Source organism: Lissotriton helveticus, chromosome 8, assembly GCF_964261635.1.
Source record: "Lissotriton helveticus chromosome 8, aLisHel1.1, whole genome shotgun sequence".
Classification (NCBI taxonomy): domain Eukaryota; kingdom Metazoa; phylum Chordata; class Amphibia; order Caudata; family Salamandridae; genus Lissotriton; species Lissotriton helveticus.
Genome location: NC_136069.1, coordinates 691,828,764 through 691,855,446, shown reverse-complemented (window position 1 = coordinate 691,855,446; position 26,683 = coordinate 691,828,764).

Below are 26,683 nucleotides of genomic sequence, written 5' to 3'. Positions count from 1 at the left end.
CTTTGGCTTAGGATGGCTGGACAGGCAGATAGCAAATGGATTAGGGTTTCTTTTTTAAATCCACATAATCGACAAGCTTCTGAATTAAAAGCTGGCTTCCATGAGGGGAATAAGTCCTTGGAGTCATGCACGCCCATCCTGAATTTTAGAAAACACATTTTTAAATGAGAGCTGAAATGGGCAGATAAGTAGGCTTGAGGCTTTGACGTCCTATATGATTTTATAACTGTCCATCCATGCCGCCTCTTTGTAAGCGTCATTTTATCCTCCTGTAAAGATTTCTTTTTGACTGCGACATTTACTGTTTTGTTAAAAGAAACTCTGTCCATCGTGTTGTCCCATGCTGGTTGAAGTTCCATCGTAACCAGAAAAGTACTCAGGAAATTCCCCCAGGAGTTTGACATTTCTTGCTCCTTCTGTGACTTGATTTCATCCCAGCAAAGGCTGTTCAGATTGCCCGCTTCGGAAGATCGGAGAGTTTGGCAGAATTGAATGAAGTTACTCATACCCCTGTATTTCAGATCCTGGAGACCAAATTCCAGTCTTACCTGGGCAGGCGAGGCGTATTTAGGCAGATCAAAGACCGATTTGTAGATTTTTGGCTGTAACTCATTCTGTAGATGCGAGTCTTTGCCATACCAAGGGACCAAGCCGTAGGACAAACTGGGTTGAATATGGGCGGCCATTACTTTTAGCAAATGGAAATAGTTTGGGCAGTCCAATTTTTTTCAAATTAATCTATAAGCATAGATCAGCGACTGGGCCTTGGCTCGGAGGACCAGTTTGTGTTCTTTGTGAATTGTACCCTCCCCGATAGTTACACCCAAGTATTTATATGAGCTTTTTTCTTCTATATGAGCCCCGTTGACCATCCATTTGAACTTTAGTTTTGTACCGTCAACTAGGCGGACGATTTTTGTTTTCTCTTTATTTAGCTCCAGCTGTTCCTTGTCCAAGTAGGATGCCAGATATTTATTGATCTCTGTAACCCGACTCGGGTTTGGCTCAGCAAGACTATGTCGTCTGCATATTGAAGGATTGAACTGGCTCGTTAGCCAATTTCGGGGGGTGGCACTCTGGCTTTTCAATGTGTGGGGCTATGTCGGATAAATACAGGTTGAAGAGGCTGGGGGCCAGGACACAGCCTTGTTTCAAACCACCTTGTGTTTGGATATTTGCGGTGGTACTCAATCCGTTTCCCAGCTTAACTCTTGTCCATGTCTCCGTATACAAGGTTATAATAGCGGTGAGCAGTATGTTCGGCAGGCCCCATCTTTTGAGTTTTTTCCATAGATGGCTCTGACTCACTCTATCAAATGCGGATTTAATGTCCACAAAACAGGTGAAGAGGCGGAGTTTCCTTCTTTGCGCTTGTTCCGTCAAGAGAGCTAGAGTTGCGAGATTGGATTGGGTGCCCATGCCTTGCCTAAATCCTGTCTGGAATTTGGGAATGATGTTTTTTTCCTCCATCTAGCTTTGCAGGTGGATTAGTAGGCAGGAAGCATACAATTTTGCTTCCACGTCAATCAGTGAGATTAGTCGGTAGTTTCCCGGCTTGCAGTCATCTCCCTTTTTGAAAATGGGGTGGATGATGGTCCCCCTCCAAGAAGCCGGGATGTTGGAGTGCGAATAAATCTCATTGAAGACTGGGGTAAGGATTGAGGACCACAACTCTGGGTTATTCCTGAATATTTCATTTGGTATACCATTTGGCCCGGCCGCTCCCTGAGACTTTAGTTTCATTATAAGTCTGCTTAGATCTTTCTCGTTTGTCAGGGCTCTTTGCTCGATGAAGGAAGAGTTCAATTGAGATGTAATATCTTCTGCTGCAACGTGAATGGATGAGGCTTGGGCTTCCTTTTGGTCGTGATGTGGCCCCTGAAGTAATTGTTCGGGACCCATCGTGGATTTGTTAAACAGGGTTTTTACGTGGGCTGTCCAAATTTCTGCACCGATTCCTGCCTCTTGCTGAAGTGTTGGACTGGCTGTTAATGTGTTAATGATCCCCCAGAAATCGTTGCTGTTGGTTTTTTTGCTGGCTGATAATAGTTGCTGCCAGATAGATTCTTTATACGCTGATTTTGCTTTTCCCAAGTTCCTTCTGTACATGCTCCTTAGAGTTTGCAACTTTGTTTTTTGTTGGTTTGGGCCCTTTTCTCCCACTCGGGATAGGCTTCGCACTTCTCTTGCGATCTCTCTTTTGTGCATTTTGAGATCTAGATTGAACCATGGCTCCCTTCTGGTGACTTTTGTTGAACTCTGTAGCGTCGAAACCGGGAACGTTTGGAGCAAAAACTCGGCCAGTCGCTCCCAGTAGATTACGTGAGCCTGTTCTTGTACAGGGCCTTGGGTTTCTTTGAAGGCCTTTACTTTCTCCTTGATGGATTTTGGGGCCACTCCTAGCCACTTAACTTTACGCAGTTTCTGGCGGCTGCATGATGGTATTGCACTTTTGAATGATTTTTGTTTTATTCTTCAGGTTCAAAGTCAACGGAAGGTGGTCGCTATCAGCTCATGGAATAATTCTAAAGTTGTTTATCTGTGGAAATAGGTTAATGCTGGTTATTATGAAGTCTATTGTCGAGGCGACCTTTCCACTCAAGTATGTTGCCGCAGGGGGCGAATCCCACGGGGCTTTACCGTTCATGATTGTCATGTCGAGTGCTGCTAGTTTGCAAACAAAGTCAGACGCACCCTGTGAAGATTGACTGTTTCTTCTCCTTTTAGTCGCTAGAAGATTGATGTTAAAGTCGCCTGCGATCACCATATGGGAGTTCATGTGGCTTTTCTGCAGTGCGTTTAATAACTTTATTAGAGTTATGTATTTTCTGTTCTGCTTCTTCCTCTCCGGGTGGATGTAAACGTTGATTAGGAGGACTTGTGTGGTTGGTTTCTTGCTGGTTACCTTGATCACTTGGATGCAGTTTGCCCCTGTATCTATTTCTTCCATTTCCCAATTCAATTTTAGAGTAATAAAAGTTGAAAAGCCCCCTCTCGGATGACCATAATTTGAGTATCTTTCTGCCAGGCAGTGATGTTCAATGATGCCGGGTATTGAGCTTGCCCCCATGTTCCATGTTTCTTGAAGCAAAGATTATTTGTTGTTGAATAAAGAAGGTTACGGTTTCTTGATCTTGGCCCATTTCCCTGAAGCCGTGCACGTTCCACGAACAGAGCGAGATGTTGGTTAATTGGGTGTCTTCCCTTGTCAGTCTAGTTATTTTACTTTCTTGGTTAGGAGTACTTATTATTCAGCGTTTTTGGGATCCAGGACCAGTCCTTGATTTCCTGTTTGCTTCCCCCGGTAGTGCCAGGATATTCGCTTTTGGGGTGCATGTTCTTGTGGGAGGGAGGTATCGATGAGTTTGAACGCGCTCCTCGAAAGCATGTGGGCTGATGATTTCCTAGGCTTTTCCCTTCGTTTGATTTGTTAAGAAAGGGATATGGATACCTTGGGCGTTGAAATGCCTTGAGTCTGATGCTCCATGCCACGAATCTTCCACTCATGGCTGCAATTTTGTCCACCAGGTCCTTGGATGACCAAGTTGTCAGAGACTCCTCCACCGCCCTCCCAGTTGTTTCCTTGAATTCCACCGAGATTAGGTCACACGAACGGATTCCTTTTAATTCTGGGATTTCGTTGAAGAGTCTCAAAAGGTTTCCCCTATTGAGCATATCCTGGGTGCCTTTTGATGAGTATTCTGGGATAAAGGACAGTTTCAGTTCACACTCATCAGGTTCGAGTTGCTTTTCGTATGATGAGGGTGCGACTTCATTTCTTCCACCGGTTCCTGTAAAGAGTAGCGGGGGATCTTGATCGCTTCCTTGTTCATACTCTGCCGGGTATGAGATTGTCATCTCTTGCCTGGCACTCGGTGATCCTAGTGCTTTTCGGGCCAACGTCCTTATTTGTTGGTCCACTTGATCCTGGTCTAAAAGATTACAGAGGCGATCCTTTCCCTTTATTGTTACAGCAATAAGTTTGGGGAGGAATTGAGAGATGGGAAACGTTGGAGCCTCCGATCTGTTGTCTGGGTGTTGATTATGCTTTGCTAAGTCAGGCCCCTTGTATGTTTCTACTTGTTGAGGTGCAGATTGTTGAGTACTTTGTACTTTGCTGCCCCTTGGGCTTCTATTTCCCACTGTTTGCTGGTTTTTCATGTGTACTAGTTCGCCCTGTTCATTGTCATGTAATATTATACTCCTTTGTTGCTGCACGGCCAGGGTTACTTTTCCGATTGCTTTGTTCTCTAATGATGGACTTCCGGCTCCTTGCTTGGTTTGAGGGGAAGTATGAGGTTTAGCCGTCTGACTAAGACCCTGACTATTTGAGAAGGAGATCTGAATACAGTGTGCTTGGTTTCTTTCAGCGGTTCCTGCCTCGGGCGAGGAGAGTAATGTTTCTTTCCTTTTCGTGGGTGATTTTGCTGCAAAGAGTGGAAATAATTTGAACGGGGCAGGGCTAGGTTGTTTGTTTTGTTTATGCCTAGCCTTCCTTGCACGCTTTCTTTCCCATTTTGTGGTGTGGCCTCCCGCCCTTATTGTTGGCTGTAATGCCACTGTTTGATCTTCGAGTTGACTTTGATTTATCTCAAATTCTAATTTTGTTTGTGCTTCGGTGGTATTTTTTATTCCCTCATTGTTAGCTTTGAGGAGATGAACAATTTGCTCTTGCGTGACAGATTTTTGAGATGTTCCTTGGGAGTGGTTATTGAAAGAATGTTTTGCTGCCCCTAGAACGTCTTTTAAGAGTTCCGGAAGGGTTGCCAGTTTCTCAATTATCGGACTGCAGTGGCATGAGGCTAGTTGATTATTTCTGTCTCTTCGCTGGTCCAGAGTTTCTCTTTTTGTTAGTAACGATGTTATTAAATCTAATTTTGTATTTACTCCAGAAATGTGATTGGTGATGAGATTAATAAGGTCAATTTGCACATCCATTTTATCTGACTGGAAGTTTAGCACTTTTATGGATTGTTCGAGGGTATGGATCAGTGTTTGAGCCCATTGCATGTTGTGATTGTCTTCGCTGTGCTGTGCCAAGGCAACCAGCCCGGAGCTTGACCCATTTCCGGAAGAAATGGTTATTGGTGAGGAGAGAATTAGTTGTTTGATTGTCATAGGGCTGTGGCCGCCCTCCTGCAGCTCTGCAAAGTGGGCGCCTTGTTTTCCCTGAGGGCTCAGGGGGGTTGACAAGACCAAAGTGGCTCTTCTTTGTGGGGTTCTTTTCCTTGGGCTCGGTGTTAGATGATCCTTTTCCTGTCCCATCCCTTCTGGCGACTCTAGAATTTCGATCGGATTCGCCTCGCTAATATTGGTGAACGATTTACCAGTTAGCATCTCCTTTGAGGCGCTGCTTGCTGCTGATTTGATTAGATCAATTTTTTTCTCCTTTGACCATCTTATATTTACTCGGCACTGTTCCTTGGCTTCAGGAGAAGGTTTGCCGACATTAGGATTTGCAATGGTTGAAGGATCGTATTGTGCCTGTGTTGAACCTTCTTGGGTGGAGTGGAGTTTTCCACACCCACTACTTGCCCCCATAGTGGACTCTAGATCCAATGGTTTCACGGGATCTCCGATGTTAATTATTTTTAAATTTGTTCTGGGTTCTTTATAAACTTCAGTAGACACTTGGGGTTTTGTTTTAGGGGTTAATCCTGGCGTTTCAGAGGCGGCCTGGTGTACCTGGGCTGTTACTGGCACCAGTTTACTGCTGTCTGTGTGAACCAAGCGGTTCTCTGACGATAGTTCTCTTGATGGTGCAGTGGCCAACATGCCTGGGGTACCTCTGGAAGAAGGTTGTGTTTTGGCTGGCTGTATTGGGGTTGGTAGCAGGGCAGATTCCTTTAGGGGGGTGTACATTGCCGCCATGGGATCTTTTAGGAAAAATAACTTTTGAATCCCTGTTTGGTGGTTCGGTGTGGGCTTTGTCTTTGTTGTTGGGGAGGAAACTGAAACCAACCTATCCCTATGGCCCGCACCGTTTTTGATGATGTTAATTTGGGAGTCCTCCTCTTCTCGTGGTTTAAGTTTGTTTTTTTTGTTCTTGTTTCCTTGTTTTCTTTGCGGTCTTTCTGTCGACCCCTGTCGGATGGTTCCTGATCGCATCTGTGCGAAGCCCTAACGCTATGTTCTCTAGCGCTCACCGAGGCTGGGGACCGAAGTACCCTTCCTTAACTTTCGCTAAGAGGTACTGGTACTGGTTGCTGGTGCTTAGCTGTTGCAGCTTCCGCCGCTGGGGGGGGGTGTATCTTGTGCAACCCCCTGCCGCAACCCCCACAGCTGCAGAGGTGGATTCTCTGGGTGCTATGGAAGAGTCTCACACAGGTGCTGCCATTGCCACGGGGAAACTGGCGGAAGGAATATATGCTCCCGCCGCTACCGGAAAACTCGCGGTTCGTACCGCTGTTGGAAAGGCGTGTACCTCCTACCTCCTGCTTCTGCCAAGGCGCTCGTAGCTCCTGCCCCATGCAACGGTTTCTAGCGCTGTGGGAAACTCACGGCTCCTGCCGCTGTGGGGAACGTGCAGCTCCTTCTGGTGCGCAGAAGTTGTGGGCCCTACCGCTGGGGCCGGCTCTCGGCTCCTGCAGCTGTTGCTGGGGTGGGCTGTTGATAACTCTGCTGGAGTCCGCAGTCTGCGCAAAATAGGTGCTTGACTAAGAGCTTTATGCCACCTCCAAGCGTTCACTTGTCTCTCGCCCTTATGGTCAACCTCTAGCTGCTTCTTGCCGTCAGCCGCGCCTTACAGCGCCCGCACCCCCAGTGCCGCTTTCACATTTTCAAGGTGCTCAGTGGTTTTGCGGATCTTTGAGGGACACTGTAGTCGGCGTGACCCTTCGTGGCTCCCGCAGATGCGGGAGTCAGGTCAGGTCACTGCCCTCCCGCTGCCCCCTGCTGCAAGAGGGGTGCAAAGGGGTGCTCCTGCAGTGTCTGGAACAGCCTGCCCATCTCGCCTCACTCCGACACACGATGTTCTCCCGGTGAGTGGGCCCCCGGGTCTGTGTCCAGGACTAGGCTGAGGGATTGGCCGGGATCAAAGCAGAGTGAAGCAGAGCAGAGAGGCACACTCCTTCTGCTGCGGGAAGAGCGCTCTCTCTGTCCCGTGCCTGAAGAGAGTTTTTGTATTTTTTTTGTGTATTTTTTTTATAGTGCTGCCGCGTTGCCAGGGCACCCTTGCGGCTCCTCACGGTTCCTGGTTGTACTCTTTTCAGTAAGGTGCTCCTTACCGTAAATCAGGAGGCTGGAGGAATGGAGGAATGCGGCTTCTGCCGCGTTGCCGAGCACCGCGTTGCCGGGCACCCTCACCGTGCGGCCCCCCACGGGCTTCAACAGACAGCAATCCCCTCCTGTGGGGACTGTACACGACGGTGTGCAGCGGTGGGCGGCGGCTGGTGCTACGGTATGCCGGTGTGCCGCGGGTCGATGATCACCCCCTCCTCACACCACCTCACACCATCCCGTGGTCTGCTTGTGCTTCTCTGCCTCTGGCTCTGGCTCCCGCGGTCTCCTGCAACACCCGGACTGGCTCACAACAACTTGCTTCTCCAAAGTGGGATTCGTCCACCTGGATTGCTCTCTCAGGACTCAATCTAACCAAAGCCTCCAGCAGAGTCAAGGGCCGGTCCAGTTGAATCTGGTGAGCTGGGCTCATACATAACCGTGGACTTACAGCTTTTGTGTCGCTAGAGCTTAATAGGAGATGAGCCCTCTTAACCCTGGAGTCCACTTCTTTGTCTTGGATACAAGTGGGAGTAGATCCAGCCCTTACGGTTTTGCTCACAGGAATCAACAGCAGGTGCAGTTCCTCTTCTGTCTTCCACAGATCCAGTAGTGTTCTGTAGTGCCCAGGGGTGCCCTCAGACCAAGATGACAAAACATGTCTCAACTGTTTAGAGCTCTTTGAGAGTTGCGCCCAGGGAAATTAGCAAACCATCCCTTTGGTCTTATCAATCCGGTCCTGGGGGCAGGTTCTCTCCCACTAAGTTTGGTGCCTGGCTGGCTAGAAAGACAGTAGAGGGGGCAGGCCCAGGTGTGAGATACATCTGTCTGTGACAGGGCAGGCCCCTTTGAGGATTATTAAATTCCCTCGCCATGGCCAGATGATCATCCCGCCAGCTGAACAGGACCCAAGCCTTTTATCTCTGGAAATCAATGCACACGTAATCAAGAAGTTATTCAGCTCATGAGTGACAGATGGAACCTCAAAGCCAATGGGCTTCTTGAGGCTTTAGGCTGCCTAAAGGCAACTTTTAAAAAGTAACTTTTGTGAAATATTTGTTACAAATCTGACCTTACCAATTAATTGGATTTCTATTGCATATTTTGTTTCCTGGGATGGGACTGGTTAAATTTGAAATCAAAACTGGACAGCAAAGTTACTTGTAGTAGGCTTGGATATATGTTTTGAGCTCCTTTAGTGCTGGCACAATATTTATTGCGGTCTGTTAGTCACATGTAACTTAAGGCCCCTAGGTGCACTTCATAACATATATTAGGAACTTATAGCTGAGTTAAATATGACAGTTAGGAATTTAGCAAAATTTGACATGTTGAGGAGTCAGAGCACATGCAATGGGATCTAGTTACAGAGTCCCAGTGCATAGAGTCAAAAACAGTAGTAGCATACCCAAACAAATGTGAATGAGCATGCAAAAAGAGACATTTTCCAATGTTGCCCCCTTCCCCCAGATGAAAAGTAAGGAACTCAGCCATTCTCTTTGCAGTTCTCATCATCTAAGTAGAAGACACTGGAAGGCCCTTCTGTATTTGTATGGTCAGTCCCAGGCCTGTGTTCCACTGTAACGTCCATACTATGGGGCTCATTAGGATGGCGGACGGAAGTGCGACCGCAGCCCTGGAGTAAGCGGAAAATGCCTTTTCCGTGTCCGCCTGCTGCGGACACTCCGTCCGCCATATCAGGATAGGAAAGAGTGTCAAAATTCCGTCCGCAACGGAAGAGCACGCACCGCCGCCCAACTACACCCGACCACGCGGCGGACGTAACCAATCCAGAGACTTCGCCGTATGGACTGACGTCTACGACCGTCCCCCAAATCAAGATGGCGGAAAATACACATAAAACCGCTGCGGAAAAACAACCTGTCTGAACACGGCGGATTCCCCACAGCGAAGATACCATACATAGCAGAGATACCCACCGCAAGCTGCTCGCCACCATGGACCCAGTGCTACACGCTTTCCCGATGCTCTTCGCGATCCGCCACGTCCAAGTCTTGGCCCACTATCGACGACGACGCAGGTAAGGCACAAACCAATCGCTGTCTGGAGGGGAATACCTGCAAGGGTCGTGACGTTGGGAGGGGGAGTGTCATGTTACCGAAACCACTTATCAGAAGCAAATACAAATACACAATTGTAGTACGCAAGCAGGAATGACTACGACAAACCACGACACATGACTGACTACCTTTATTACACATAATAGGGGTATAATCACAGTGTATGCGTGAGCATGGGCAAAGTGGGCACCAGAGCAGGAACATCAGAGGCAGCACATCAGAGGGCAGAATGCAGAATCAGAGCATCAACAGGGCATTGTGGACAACAGAGCAGGTACATCAGAGGCAGCACGTCAGAGGGCAGAATGCAGTATCAGAGCATCAACAGGGCATTGTGGACAACAGAGCAGGTACATCAGAGTCAGCACATCAGAGGGCAGAATGCAGTATTAGAGCATCAACAGGGCAATGTGGACAACAGAGCAGGTACATCATTGGCAGCACGTCAGAGGCCAGAATGCAGTATCAGAACAGCAACAGGGCATTGTGCCCAACAGAGCAGGTACATCAGAGGCAGTAAACGAGAGGGCAGAATGCAGTATCAGAGCATCAACAGGGCATTGTGCCCAACAGAGCAGGTACATCAGAGGCAGCACGTCAGAGGGCAGAATGCAGTATCAGAGCATCAACGGGACAATGTGGACAACAGAGCAGGTACATCATTGGCAGCACGGCAGAGGCCAGAATGCAGTATCAGAACAGCTACAGGGCATTGTGCCCAACAGAGCAGGTACATCAGAGGCAGTAAACGAGAGGGCAGAATGCAGTATCAGAGCATCAACAGGGCATTGTGCCCAACAGAGCAGGTAAATCAGAGGCAGTAAACAAGAGGGCAGAATGCAGTATCAGAGCATCAACAGGGCATTGTGCCCAACAGAGCAGGTACATCAGAGGCAGCACGTCAGAGGGCAGAATGCAGTATCAGAGCATCAACAGGGCAATGTGGAACACAGAGCAGGTACATCATTGGCAGCACGTAAGAGGCCAGAATGCAGTATCAGAACAGCAACAGGGCATTGTGCCCAACAGAGCAGGTACATCAGAGGCAGTAAACAAGAGGGCAGAATGCAGTATCAGAGCATCAACAGGGCATTGTGCCCAACAGAGCAGGTACATCAGAGGCAGTAAACGAGAGGGCAGAATGCAGTATCAGAGCATCAACAGGGCATTGTGCCCAACAGAGCAGGTACATCAGAGGCAGTAAACGAGAGGGCAGAATGCAGTATCAGAACAGCAACAGGGCATTGTGGACAACAGAGCAGGTACATCAGAGGCAGCACGTGAGAGGGGCTAAGTGCATCAACAGTCCATTGCACTGGACAGGGCCATCAGAGGCAGCACGTGAGAGGGGCCAAGTGCATCAACAGTCCATTGCACTGGACAAGTCCATCAGAGGCAGCACGTGAGAGGGGCCAAGTGCATCAACAGTCCATTGCACTGGACAGGGCCATCAGAGGCAGCACGTGAGAGGGGCCAAGTGCATCAACAGTCCATTGCACTGGACAAGTCCATCAGAGGCAGCACGTGAGAGGGGCCAAGTGCATCAACAGTCCATTGCACTGGACAGGTCCAGCAGAGGCAGCACGTGAAAGGGGCCAAGTACATCAACAGTCCATTGCACTGGACAGGTCCATCAGAGGCAGCACGTGAGAGGGGCCAAGTGCATCAACAGTCCATTGCACTGGACAGGTCCAACAGAGGCAGCACGTGAGAGGGCAGAATGCAGTATCAGAACTGCAACAGGGCAATGTGGACAACATAGCAGGAACATCATTGGCAGCACGTCAGAGGCCAGAATGCAGTATCAGAACAGCAACAGGGCATTGTGCCCAACAGAGCAGGTACATCAGAGGCAGTAAACGAGAGGGCAGAATGCAGTATCAGAGCATCAACAGGGCAATGTGGACAACAGAGCAGGTACATAAGAGGCAGCACGTGAGAGGGGCTAAGTGCATCAACAGTCCATTGCACTGAACATGTCCATCAGAGGCAGCACGTGAGAGGGGCCAAGTGCATCAACAGTCCATTGCACTGAACATGTCCATCAGAGGCAGCACAAGTACGTGTTCCAATCAACCCGTCCCAAGGACCACAACAGTGCAAGGCTGTTCTCAATGGACAATGTACACACCATGTGCAATAACATGTGAGTGAAGTGAACAGCACCTCACATCACAGAATCAGGTGGACTGCGTGAACTACCTGCCTCGTACACACTGCCAGCACCAGAAACAGGAGTGTGAGACACAGCCACAGCCCGAGTGACTGACACATGGGCCACAGACCCGGACACACTGCCAGCACCAGAAACAGGAATGTGAGACACAGCCACAGCCCGAGTGACAGACACATGGGCCACAGACCCAGACACACTGCCAGCACCAGAAACAGGAGTGTGAGACACAGTCACAGCTCGAGTGACTGACACATGAGCCATAGACCCAGATACACTGCCTGCACCTGAAACAGGAATGTGAGACACAGCCACAGATGTAGTGACTGACACGTGAGCCACAGACCCAGACACACTGCCAGCACCAGAAACAGGAGTGTGAGTCACAGCCACAGATCTACTGACTGACACATGAGCCATAGACCCAGATACAATGCCAGCACCTGAAACAGGAGAGGGCACAACTGAGACTGTGCTACTACATGATGCATGACAGCAAACAACAGACACAGTGCCACTATCTGATACATGAGAGTCAACTGCACCTGTGCCACTGGGACCACTGAAATGATGAGCCACAGGGCTGTATGGGCCAGGAGGCAGGGTGGCCCTGGGAGCTGGGGATAGCTGTACTTGAGCGACATCGGGGTGGGCAGGTGTCAATGGTGTGTGTCTGCGTTTCCTAGGGATATGTGAGTGCACCCTGGACAGGACAGGACTGGCAAGTGGTGGGGACTCTAAAGAATTATCACCCACCATAGGTGGAGCATCTGCTGCCGGGGGTCGGCTTTCTGGGGACGTGCTGGAGCCTGCTTGTCATTTGCTGTGTGCCTGCCGCCTGGACTCTGAATCATGTGTAATGGGGGATGCAACAACAGGGGACTCCCTCCTCTGCTTCTGACGGGCCTGGATGGGATTGGAGGTATGGGGGGACTCCGCCGCAGAGACATCTGTATTCCGTTCCCTCGACAACATCAGCCTCAGTGCAGCCAGAGGTGATGTATGCCTGTCCTTGATTGCGCCCGTGTGCATGGGAGAAGCCTTGTCCCTAGGATGTGCCTTATCTGTAGGAGGAGTGTTGTCTCTGGACTTTCCCTGTGCCCTGGACGGTGCCCTGTTCCTGGCAGCAGACTTGTCGTCTGTGGTGTACCTGTCTCCAGAAGACACCTTCTCCCTGTGTGTGTCCCTGCCCTTGGGAGATGGCCCTTGCTCTGTTGTGTGCCTGCCCTTGGGACTCTCCCTGCTTTTTGGAGGTGCCATTGTCTTTTGACTGTCCTTGTCCCTGCCCTTGGGAGATGGCCCTTCCTCTGTTGTGTGCCTGCCCTTGGGACTCTCCCTGCTCTTTGGAGGTGCCATTGTCTTTTGACTGTCCTTGTCCCTGCCCTTGGGAGATGGCCCTTCCTCTGTTGTGTGCCTGCCCTTGGGACTCTCCCTGCTCTTTTGAGGTGCCTTTGTCTTTTAACTGTCCTTGTCCCTGCCCTTGGGAGATGGCCCTTCCTCTGTTGTGTGCCCGCCCTTGGGACTCTCCCTGCTCTTTTGAGGTGCCTTTGTCTTTTGACTGTCCTTGTCCCTGCCCTTGGGAGATGGCCCTTCCTCTGTTGTGTGCCTGCCCTTGGGACTCTCCCTGCTCTTTTGAGGTGCCTTTGTCTTTTGACTGTCCTTGTCCCTGCCCTTGGGAGATGGCCCTTCCTCTGTTGTGTGCCCGCCCTTGGGACTCTCCCTGCTCTTTTGAGGTGCCTTTGTCTTTTGACTGTCCTTGTCCCTGTCCTTGGGAGTGGCCCCTTCCTTAGTATTGTCCTTGTCCTTGGGAGTGTCCCTGCTCCTTTGAGGTGCCTTTGTCCTCTGACTGTCCTTGTCCAAGGGAGTGTCCATGGACTTGGGAGTATCCCTTGCCTTGGGAGTACCTTTTGTGTGGAATGCCTGTGTAGCATGTGAAGGCATGTCCCCCAACACCACTTGTGGATCCTGTGTGTGTACTCCAGTGTATCTGACGTTGTCTTTGTGAACAGATTTTGCTGACCTAGGGGATGGTGTCTGTGCCCTCCGTGCCCTGACGTGCTGTCTGACGCTGCTTCTAGTGCAATAACCTGTATTAGAGTTCTGGTCAGAATATTCACTCCCCCCTGAGACATCCAGTGGTGTAGATGGGGAAACAGAAGTATCACCCTGTCCATGCGACTGTACAATGGCAGATGACACACTGCTTGCCCATGACTGAACTGTCCTGTGTAGACCAGCAAGATCGCCATGCATCCCTTCTATGAATGCCACCACCTGCCCCAACTTCCTATCATGGTCTTGGAATGCATTTGTCATATTGGTCTGCCCCACACATAGCTGTCGCAGCAGATCAACAGCCTCAGCACAAAGTGCATTTTGGGTCACCGTGGCAGGGGCAGCGGTGCCTGCACCGAACGCCACTCTGCTCCCCCTACTCCTGCGTGCACGAACAGTACATGGTGCAGTTGGCGGCAGTGTGGGCCCTGTGTGCTGTGTCCCGACCGAAGGTGTTGATTGCACAGTCTGTGACAACAGTGCTGGCTCACCAACACTGTCGGAAGATGAGGACGATGGTGTCTCCACATGCGAGTCCTCAGGGACGGTCCTGTCCCCCTCTCCGGCGCTGCCCTCCTCTGTGTCAGTCTGCGTGTGCGCGAAGTCTGATCCGGATGCATTGCCTCCACTCATCTCCGCCGTCTGTGGCTGAGTGCCCTCTGTCAAAGCTGAAATGCACAGAAAAGAGGTGTAAGTCATAGGCAAACTCACGTACAGAAGGACAAGGAATCCCTAATTCCATTGCTGACAAAGTTCTTCTAACCCCCATCCTGCACACGGCCCACCTCTACCAGCCATCCTCACATGACATAAGCGTTGGTGGCCGTGACACATGTACAGCATGCGGACAGGGCAGGAGCATGTACATCTGCACACATGTCTTGCCATGGGGCCACGGACCACTACGGCATGTGCTTCAACATTCAACTACTAAGCAAGTGGCGTGTCAACATGCCGGACCTGGATGTCAAATTACACTCACCCAATGGCACCAACATGGCATCGCAGCGATACATACGCACCACGGAAGTCACTACTGTGTCTGGGCACCAATACATGCATTGCACTCCCAAGTAACATACACAGACAGTCTGCTCACCGCTAGTTTGTTGTTGATCCACACTCAGCCGTTCGGACAGGTCAGGATGCGTCACAGCAATGATACGGTGCATGGGAGGGGTCATGGAGCGTCGGGCCAGACGTGGCGTCCTTGGAATCATCCCCAGTGTCACTTCCGCTAAATTCTTGCTCAGCCTGTAAATGTCGTCCCAGCGTTTGTGGCAGTGTGTATGTCGTCTATTGCACACCCCCAATGCCCGTACATCACGTGCTATGCTCCTCCACACGTCCTTGCGAAGGTGCAGCTTGACCTACCATGATGGGAGACAAAAGGGTGCAAGTCAGTGGACAGTTGGCCTGTCACACAGATAGGGGCAACACGTATCTGTCAGCAGCCATGCACATTCCGACAAATATGTCGGGCCCACAGTACACAGCTAAGATTGCAGGAGCCAGGAGTCATTGACCACCTCATGCACACCAACATGTCCCACACTGCACTTACCACCTGTCCGGGTGCGCCGTAGAGCCGTCCAAAGTTGCGGAGCACACCGTCCACGAGGACATCAAGCTCCGCGGCGGTGAAGGGACGAGACCGGATCTCTTTGACTCTCAACATGGCAAGATCACGGAGTATGGCACTAGAGCAGCAGTCGGTGGTCAGCTCAGCAGCAGCAGGTCGTGGTGATGGTCACAGGCAGCAGTCGGTGGTCAGCTCAGCAGCAGCAGGTCGAGGTGATGGTCACAGGCAGCAGTCGGTGGTCAGCTCAGCAGCAGCAGGTCGAGGTGATGGTCACAGGCAGCAGTCGGTGGTCAGCTCAGCAGCAGCAGGTCGAGGTGATGGTCACAGGCAGCAGTCGGTGGTCAGCTCAGCAGCAGCAGGTCGAGGTGAACAGGCAGCACTGGTTCCCAGGGTAGGATGTGTGCTTTTTGACATCACACATATATAGGGCCCTGAGCACATGTCAGTGGTATACGTCGCCAGCAATTGGTCAGCCCTGGATGCGTGTTTGTAAAAGGGCCAATGAGTGGCCCTGGTGTTGCGGTGCTCTGCTTCCGCTACTTTCGATTGGCCATACGCGGCCAGCGTTCCCTCTTCCCATTGGCTGCATGTGCACGGACCGTCACGGTCACACATCGGCAACCGCATGTGCAAGCTTCCGGGATGGATGCTTCTTTTGCAACAATGTTCTATCACTGGCGCCACCATGGCGGTGCACGTATTCGGCGGGGGAGGTGCAGGCCAACACACCCTTTAGATGTAGTCAATGGACATGGCAGTTCATGACCCCCTTACAGTCACATCGCGTCATCCACCGTACACCGACCGGACCAGCCCGGCCCAGGACCGCCATGCCGGCCATGTCCACAACCGCCGTGCCAGGCCCGGCCTAGGACCGCCATGCCGGCCATGTCCACATCCGCCGTGCCAGGCCCGGCCTAGGACCGCCGTGCCGGTCATGTCCACAACCGCCGTGCCAGGCCCGGCCTAGGACCAACGTGCTGGCCATGTCCACAACCGCCGTGCCAGGCCCGGCCTAGGACCGCCGTGCCGGCCATGTCCACAACCGCTCTGCCAGGCCCGGCCTAGGACCGCCGTGCCGGCCATGTCCACAACCGCCGTGCCAGGCCCGGCCTAGGACTGACGTGCCGGCCATGTCCACAACCGCCGTGCCAGGCCCGGCCTAGGACCGCCGTGCCGGCCATGTCCACAAACGCCGTGCCAGGCCTGGCCTAGGACCGCCGTGCCAGCCATGTCAGCCACCGACGGGTGTTCACTCGCCTGGCACGGCGGTGGCTGACATGGCCGGCACAGCGGTCCTAGGCCGGGCCGGGCCGGCCGGTATACGGTGGATGATGTAATGTGACTGTAAGGGGGGTCATGAACTGCCATGTCCATTGACTACATCTAAAGGGTGTGTTGGCCTGCACCTCCCCCGCCGAATACGTGCACCGCCATGGTGGCGCCAGTGATAGAACATTGTTGCAAAAGAAGCATCCGTCCCGGAAGCTTGCACATGCGGTTGCCGATGTGTGACCGTGACGGTCCGTGCACATGCAGACAATGGGGAGAGGTAACGCGGCCCGCGTATGCCCATTCGAAAATAGCGGAAGCAGTGCACCGCCATGGCGGCGCCAATGATTGTATATTTTCAGACGCTGCACCGTGGTGTATTGTCTGCAGTTGCGTCATGAGGGTTGTGAGCGTGATAGGGAAACTTCATATGTCATGCACTATTCCATGTGGGTCCATACTATGCCCATCGGTGTGCACACAATGTGCAACACATGTGCATGTCGACGTGTTGACGTCGGGTGTGACCCTACAGACGTTTTAACTTCTTCACATCTACACAGTACATCACGGCTGTATCGCCACATTCTGAATCTGTTGTCAGTGTGTGGTTCATGTGAGGTCACTACAATGGTGGGGGTACTCATGCATTCAGTGTATGTGTTTTGCCTGTTGTGTCACCATGCATGTAATGTCCGTATGCTCACCATTATTGGTGTTGGCATTGGTGCATGATGACATGGTGTGTGTGTATCATTATCGTTTGTGTGCATGCACTTGCATATGTGTCTGTGATGTGGCTTCTACACATTAGGGTCATGACACACGTCTTGTCAGTAATGTTGACATGTGACTAAGTTGCGTTGTACGTGTTGAGACACTTCCTGTTGCTAGTGGCTGCACATTGTTAATGGGGCACTCCGTATTGTAGTTACTATCAGAGATGTCACACTTATGACCATTGTCCACAACATTTATCTTCTTGCTAATGTTGGCTTACATGTGATGGAGTTGCACACCTATGCGTTGTTTGTAAGTTGACTCAAGTTACATCTCTCTCCCACACAGGAGGGCTCCAAATGTGCATCGGCCATACACTGTGCTGGAGGATATGGTTGACGAGGAGGTGATCAGGAAATTCCGGCTAGATCGACATAGATTGATGGAGCTTGTTGCCCAATTGTCTCCTCATCTGCAGCCACGAAGGACGTATCCTGGTTCCATTACACCCACAGCAAAGGTGATGGCGGCACTACACTTTTTTGCTACTGGCACCTTTCAGTACACAGTTGGACATGCCGGGGGGATGTCACAGTCCATGTTCAGCATGTTACTTCGGGATGTTCTAAAAGCTATGATGCTGTACAAGGATGACTACATCCATTTCCCACGGCCGGCAGAGTTGGCAGCAGTCAAAGCAGACTTCTATGCACTGGGCCAGATACCACACGTAGTGGGTTCCATTGATGGCACACATATCGCTCTCATTCCACCACGGGCACGTGAGCAGGTTTATAGGAATCGGAAGCACTTCCATTCGCTGAACGTGCAGGTGGTGTGCCTGGCCGACAACATCATCTCCCATGTGTGTGCAAGATTTCCAGGCTCCGCACATGACGCCCACATCATGCGGAGCAGCATTGTCCCCCAACTGATGGCAAATCTGCGTCCCGGTCATGCGTGGCTTGTTGGTGAGTATGCTGTGGGGACTTTTGTGATTTCTGTGTGGCATGGGGTACCCACCAATTCTGGTTGTGTATCTGTCATCCCCGTACATAAGCGACTCGGCATACCCAAACCGGCCCTGGCTACTGAGTCCCATACGTAATCCTACTACAGCGGGTGAAATGCGCTACAATGATGCACATGGAAGGACACGTAGAGTGGTGGAACGTACTTTTGGACTGCTAAAGTCTAGGATTCGGTGCCTGGATAAGACCGGAGGGGCCCTGCCTTACTCACCAGGCAAAGTATGCAGGATCGTGGTTGCCTGCTGCATGCTCCACAACCTGGCCGTGCGCAATGACATTGAACTGCTCTTCGACCCTGAAGACCAACAAGTTCCTCGGCCTCCCATCCCACCCATGTCGACTGATGAGGATAGTGGTGAGGAGGAAGGTGTGGACCAGAGGCGCCAGCTCATTGATCGCTACTTCCCTTGAATGTGAGTAACTACCTCTTGTGCCGGTTGACAATGCCTTATGTATGTTTGCTGGTGTTGTGTGGATGTGGTGTGCATCAGCTGGGTGTTCAGCTATGTGATGGTTGCATAGGTGTGTGTTCATTTATTCGGATATGCAAGTCTCCATGATGTGTGTCCTCTCATCCAATGTTTTTGTGTTGAGTGTGGTTTGTGGAATGTTGCTGTGCAGTGTGTTGTGATGGGTGTGAATTAAGCCTGGGCGTAGTGGGGCGTAGTGGGGCTCCGCGGAGCTACGCGGAGAGGGCGAGAAGCTACGCCCACTCCCGCACTCCGCGTAGCCCCACTACGCACCTCCCTCCCGCTCTCCCCTACATACTTTATTTAAGCAATTACACTGATTAAAACAATTTTAAAGCACTTACCTTGTCCGGGGCTCGTCCGGGGCTCCCTCTTTGAATAGCGTCCTTTTCCTGGATACCAATGCGCATGCGCGGGCGGCCGCGCATGCGCATTTCTCCCGAGAAATGCGCATGCGCGGCCGCCCGCGCATGCGCATTTGTTTCTTGGAAAAGGACGCTATTCAAAGAGGGAGCCCCGGACGAGCCCCGGACAAGGTAGGTGCTTTAAAATTGTTTTAATCAGTGTAATTGCTTAAATAAAGTATCTAGTGGAGGGCGGGAGGGAGGCGGGTGGCGGCCGACTCGGCTACGCTCACGGAGTGGGCGTAGTGTTGCCGGCTACGCTGCCTACGCAAAATGCGTAGAAGGCAACACTACGCCTACTCCGTGGGCGTAGCCGATTCCTCCGCCCAGGGTTAGTGTGAATCTGTTTTCTGACGTGTGTTTGCTGTCTCTGAATTTCCCTAGGTCACTCCCGCAGCGGCATGATTATGTACGACTTGGATCCCTGCACCTGGTTACGTCTGTTTCTGAGGCAATCATGTGATTAAACATGGAGGCAACACATCATTGAGTGTGTAAGTGGCATTTATTTACAGGTTGTGCATTGGTGCTGGTGAATATTTACAAGTAAGTGTGGGGTGAGGGAGTGTGAGTTGAAGGTAATGGCAGATGAAATGTCCGTGCTGACACCACATTGTGTGATGTCAGGCTAGTCCAGCAGACCTGTGCCAATGATTGGCTATGTGGGACAGGATAGTTGGCAGGGTGAATGGCTGGCTCAGGCAGTGTCAGAGTCATTGTCGGCCCCTCTTGGACCGTGTGGATGGAGCACCCCCACTGCTCTCACCCACTTCCAGCCTCAGACGGCCCCTCCGTCTTTGAGGTGGAACGGAGTCAGCTGGGGGGGCAGGTTGCTGAGGGGCCACATCCGTCGCCAGGGGCACAGGTGGCGGTGGCGGTGGTGTTGCTGCCCGTGGCGTCTGGACACTTGGTTGAGGGGGGGTGGGGTTGTTGCGGGCTATCCATTCCCTCCACATTGTTGTCTGCTGGCCCATGATGTCCACTATCTGCCCAAGGCGGCCGTCAATGGCCCGCAACATGTTAGTGTTGTCCACCCAGTCCTGGTGGGCACGATCTGCCTGTTCCTGGCCACGGTCGTAGGAAGCCTGGCACCTGGCTAGGGCTTCAAGTGACTCTGCCACAGGATGGGGTGGGTGTCCTTCCTCAGCGCGACGGAGTGTGGATCTCCTGATTGGCTGATGTGGCCTCGCCTCTCTCCTTTCTGGCCCACTCTCCCTGCTTGGGTGGGAGGCCGATGGCCCTGCGTCGTGCGGTGGGTTAGGCAGGCTGGCACAGGCAGGAGTGGTGGTACTGGTGGTGGTGGTGGTGGTGGTGACTCTGCAGCTCACTGTGGCCGGTGTTGCAGGAGTTACACAGGTGACAGTTGTCGGGCCGGGATTTCCTGTGAGCCAGATGGCCCTGGCAGTCTGCTTTGGCCCACACCAACCTCCACACCGGAGCTGGCTGTGGCATCGTCCCCAGAGAGTCCGGTATGGGTTTGAGGTGAGTCTTGCGGCCGGTTGCTGGTTTCACCAGTCAGATTACGATCACCTGAGGGACAAGATTGTGCTGATCAGTACAGTGGACATTACATGTTCATATCAATTTGATTACATTTCAGTGACCTGTCGCACACACCCCACCCACCACCACCGCCCTCCCTGTGGACATGGGGGCCTGTTGGGAGTTGTAGTGGTGACCTCTCACACACCCCACACACCACCACTGCCCTCCCTGTGGACATGGGGGCCTGTTGGGAGTTGTAGTGGTGACCTCTCACACACCCCACACACCACCACTGCCCTCCCTCTGGACATGGGGGCCTGTTGGGAGTTGTAGTGGTGACCTCTCACGCACCCCACACACCACCACCGCCCTCCCTGTGGACATGGGGGCCTGTTGGGAGTTGTAGTGGTGACCTCTCACACACCCCACACACCACCACCGCCCTCCCTGTAGACATGGGGGCCTGTTGGGAGTTGTAGTGGTGTCCTCTCACACACCCCACACACCACCACCGCCCTCCCTGTGAACATGGGGGCCTGTTGGGAGTTGTAGTGGTGACCTCTCACACACCCCACACACCACCACCAACTTCCCTGTGGACATGGGGGCCTGTTGGGAGTTGTAGTGGTGACCTCTCACACACCCCACACACCACCACTGCCCTCCCTGTGGACATGGGGGCCTGTTGGGAGTTGTAGTGGTGACCTCTCACACACCCCCCACACCACCACCGCCCTCCCTCTGGACATGGGGGCCTGTTGGGAGTTGTAGTGGTGACCTCTCACACACCCCACACACCACCACCGCCCTCCCTGTGGACATGGGGGCCTGTTGGGAGTTGTAGTGGTGACCTCTCACACACCCCACACACCACCACCGCCCTCCCTGTAGACATGGGGGCCTGTTGGGAGTTGTAGTGGTGTCCTCTCACACACCCCACACACCACCTCCGCCCTCCCTGTGAACATGGGGGCCTGTTGGGAGTTGTAGTGGTGACCTATCACACACCCCACACACCACCACCGCCCTCCCTGTGGACATGGGGGCCTGTTGGGAGTTGTAGTGGTGACCTCTCACACACCCCACACACCACCACCACCCTCCCTGTGGACGTGGGGGCCTGTTGGGAGTTGTAGTGGTGACCTCTCACACACCCCACACACCACCACCCTCCCTGTGGACATGGGGGCCTGTTGGTAGCCATTTACATTTTGGTGAGTATGTGGCCCACGTGCATGGGTTGGGGCCTGGGAGATGTGTCTTCTCAGTTGTGTGAGGCTGACCATGTCATTCTGATCGTGGTGCTTGGTTTGTACTTACCAGCCTCTTCTCCTTCCTCAAGTCCTTCCAGGCTCTCTGGGTGCAGTATGCCCAGCACCTTTTCCTCCCAATCGGTGTAGGGTATGGGCTCCGGGGGTGTGCCGCCGCCAGTGTGATTTGCTCTCACATGGTTTTTGGCACGGATGCCTTTCACCCTGGTTTTCAGGTCATGCCACCGCCTCTGTATCTCGTGCTTTGTCCTTGGCACGGTCCCTGACTCATTCACCCGACTGACGATCCTGTCCCACATGTGATTTTTTTGCGCCACGGTGGTCTGCTGGACTTGGGCCCCGAATATGTGGGGCTCAACACGGATAATTTCATCCACCATTACCTTCAACTCGGTCTCGGTGAATTTAGGTTTTTTTTTGGGTGCCATGGTGTGTGGTGCTCAGGGTGTGGGTTGAGTGAGTTGGGGGGTGCAGGTGTGTTGTGTGGTGTGTAGGAATGGTGTGGTGGGTGTTTGTGTGGTGGGTGTGGTAGGGTGGTGGTTGTGTGTCTTCAATTGGTGTATGCTGTCGGTCGTATTGGGCCTCTTGCTAGCAGCTATGCTGTGATGCAAAGGATTGTGGTAGTGGGTGTGAGTCATTTTATAGTCGCGTCTCAATGGTTGTTGGCAGTCAGGTGGTAGGTGGGTGTGTTGTCTAGTGTGCATTATTGGGTACTTGGGGGGGTGTCATTGTGGCTTGTGATTGGTGTTGGTGTTTCAGGTGGGGGTAGTCCTTTTTCGTGTATTTGCAATTTACTTCCGTCACACTTTTTGACATTGGTTTGACGGTAGGGATGTTGTTCGTGTTGGGCTTCCGCTGTGATGCACTGTTTCTCGTTGCATTCTTTCTGCCGCGGACGTGGATGGCGGTGCGTACCGGGGTACAGGCGGCGTTATCCTAATCGCGGACACGGAGCCTTCGCAGGTATGGCGGTGGATGTGGCTGTTCCCGCGTTCATGCGCGTCCGCGGCGGACGGGGTTTCGTTGGTTCCGTCCGCTTGCGGCGGGCTCTGGTGTACTCCGTCCGCCGCGGATGGACTTTGGTGTTCTCCGTCCGCCGCGGTCGGGGGTTCGTTCCAGTATTTTCCTAATCACTACGGCGGTTTATCCGCGGAGCGGTCCGGAGTATCTTGCCCGCTTCCTTGGCGGACGGGACACGTTTCCGTCCGCGATCCTAATCGGCCTCTATGTGGGGAGATAGACCACCTTAACAGTTTGGGGTTTCCCTTCTAATCTGCATGAGTAATCTGAGAGGCCTATGGTCTGTTTGAACATTGAAGAGAGTTCAGTCAGTAATTTTTATTTGATGATTAAAAAAACATCATAAAAGTACAATATATTTACAAGTTAAAAATAGAATTAAATTGCAACTAGAAGTAATCAAGAATTACCGATACAAACAGATAAGAGTTAAAAGATACATGAATAAAACCACATCTTTTTTAGTTAACTCCTCTTGTGTTTCTTAACCTCACGGCAAGCTTCAAAAAATTCATGATGCAAAAAAGTGTCCATGGGTCATTGGCTCTTTGCAAGTAAAGTAAAGCCATTTTAGCGTGCCTGAATTTTTCTTTCTTTAAAATTTGGACCAAGTATTTACACCGGGCATATTTAAAAAATGGACACAAAAGTACTAAATGAAGGGTGTCTTGTGGAGACCTATTCTCGCAGCCGCAAGCACCCTTCTGCGCAGTAGTTAATGTAAATCCTGCGGGCACCGCTAATAGGTGTGGTAATAGGTTAAACCTGAGACGGGTCATTAGGAATCTGTAATGTGAGTTATGAACCAGGTACAGGTATGGCTCCATGCCCTCATTTTTTATGAGACTAAGGGCCGCTACAGATTGTTTGTTTGTTGCCCCTGTTGATCTGCGATTTATAAAGTAATTCGAAAGTGATTTTCTAATTTTTAATTTATCTGAGGGGAAAATAAGCTTAGCGTTGATAAACAGATCCTCCTGGTCAATACTTTCCAAGGTGGTCTTAACATAATTTAGCCAGGGAATGTGTAACCCTTTGTCCCTGTGCAAGCAGTCTTCCAAAATTTGTCTACCTAGGACTGCCTCAGGATTTGACCAAGTTTTCAACCATGCCAATACAGGTCTTAGCTTAATCTGGTCCTGTATAAAAGGGCCCCCTAATTCACTGTGTACAATTGCAGCTGAGGTACACTGTGGGACTTTTAGGATCCTTCGCATATATTTATTTTCCTCAACTTGCAATTGCTCCACGTTCACATAACCCCAGACTTCCGACCCGTAAACTACTCTTGCACAACCAATTGAATTATAGAGATTCAAGATCTGTTCAGGGGACCAGCGACCCAGCCTACGGCCATAGTTTGCTATGGCACCATTTGTGGAGATTAATATTGAGCAACGGTCCTCCACAAGGGATCTGAATTTGAGTGCCCCATCAAACAGTAGCCCTAGGTAGGAAAAGGAGTTCACCTTCTCTAATGTATGGTTCCCTATCCTATAGGAGAACCTTTTACACAGTTTAGAGCCTGCTAGCATCACAAAGGATTTACTCAGGTTTACCGACAGGTCCAAATTCCCCATGAACTTAACAACAAAACCATCGATTAGGCCTTGCAGGCCCCTCAGAGTGCGGGCAAGCAGGACCGCGTCATCCGCATATAAAAGCACGGGAATATAGCAGAGGATGGGTCCCTAACTCCAACTTTTAAAGGTAGAGGTTGTTCCTCCCACATAGACTTTATCCTAGTCTCCAGGCATATAAAAAAGGTGGTCAGTACAGTAGGGACTGAGTGGAGCGCATTCAGCGATCATAACACCTTAATTTTAACATTCAAACAGTGGGGTCGTTCGCAGTTTAGCCACCCGATGGATAGTGTGTCTATGGTTATAAACCAAGGAAGGCGGCTCAGATGGGCAAAAATCGATGGGGAAAAATTTTACAAAGACCTAATGTCACAAGGGAAGGCACAGATAGAGGAATGTTTAGATCTGAAGATAGAGGGGAGTGACCTGCTTGGGGCATTTAGTTCAGTGACCAAGCAGATAGATGGTCTACTTAAAACAAAAGTCCCCAAGAAGCAGAATCTGCAGCCAAGGTGGTTTGATGGCGAGTGCTCGTGAGCCCTGAGAGATCTAAAACTTAGTCTAAAATCTAAACCCAGGGACTCCTATAGAATAGCTCAGTGCAGATCTACATACAAACAAGCACTGAAACAAAGAAAGACGACACTACAATCAGAAGCCTGGGCAGATCTGAGAGAGGCAGGAGAAAAAAGGGACATGTCCCAATTCTGGAGGATTGTAAATAATCCCTGTTTCCAGGTTAGCAACACCCCTGAGATCGGGCCGTGCATCTTGCCAGAACAGTGGATCGCACATTTTAAGGGATTATACAATCACACCCAGGATACAGAAATGGATCCGGGGGGGAGTGCCCAATTGGGGACAGGTATTGAGTTTACCCTTGCAGAAATAACAGCAGGGATCCAAGGCCTCACACGCAATAAGGTGCCGGGCCCTGACGGCACCCCACCTGGTCTATACCTCAGCAAAGTAGATCTCACGGCCCCCATCCTCACCAGAGTGTTAAACGCAGCCGTCCAGCTGGGTTTGCCCCGCTCCTGGTCCACAGCGGTTATTGTCCCTATTTTCAAAAAGGGCAATAGGGACAACGCGCAATGCTACAGGCCAATCTCCCTGATTGATGTCTCGGCAAAAATTTTGGGTCGGGTAATTCTGCAAAGGCTTATGGACTGGACCGAGGAACATCACCTAATAACGGACATACAGTATGGTTTTAGAACAGGAAGGTCCACAAGCGATCAATGCCTTAATTTGTATCTGTTGGTCGCTAAATACACTAAAGCTAGTAATGAGGCCATGTATCTGGGGTTCATGGATCTGGCTGCAGCCTTCGACCATGTAAACAGGAATAAGTTATGGTGCCTGATGAGGGATATGGGAATAGATATAGGCCTGATTAACATCCTGAGCGTACTACATCAGAGCACAACAGCTATTGTACGTTATAACACGAAGGGGGGGAACACAGACCCATTTCCCTGCACAAGTGGAGTGCGACAGGGTTGCATTCTAGCACCCTTTCTGTTCTCGCTCTACATCAACAACCTAGAGAAGGAGTTGTTGGCCCTAAACTTGGACTGCCCAAAAGTCGGATCACGTCATATTCCCATTACAAACAGGTGTGGTCTCAGCTTCTTCGGTGACCAAACCACAGCAATTGTGTCCTGTTTTATGGCAATACACCATTGCTCTCTCGGGAGTAGTTGCCTGCTGAAAAAGGCAACTGGTTGATCCTGTCCCACAGCATTCAGCTGTACCTATCCAACTTGTTGGCCCAGGTACACTACAGACCCTGCCCTATCTGGCACTTGCTGTCCTTGATACTCAGCCCTGACTGCTGCAGGGCCTGAAGTACTTCCCTGGGATGAGTCAAGTGGTACTGCCAGGTGGTGCTAAAGACTGCAATATCTTCTAGATATATTGCACTGAAGACTTTACAGAACCCCTTCACCAGACTTTGGATGGTAACAGGGGTATTCTTCAACCTAAAGGGCATTAATTTAAATTTATATACAGGAAATCATTGTATAAACATGTCACATGAGTAATGTGGAGAATTATATTATGTAGATGTGTCATTGTACATTCAAATCAGAAATGTATGTGACATTATAATATTGTTGTATGACTTGCAATGAGAATATAACTGATTTGAATACAATTTAATTTGAAAAGATTTGAAAATTTGTTGGCATTGGTCTTTGTGAACTGTGCACATGGGATCATGTACAAGTACTTGAAAACATGATTCAGAGAACGAAGGACCCCATCTTGTTCTCGAGTTGGACACCCTAAACCATTGCATGCTGAAGTTTCTG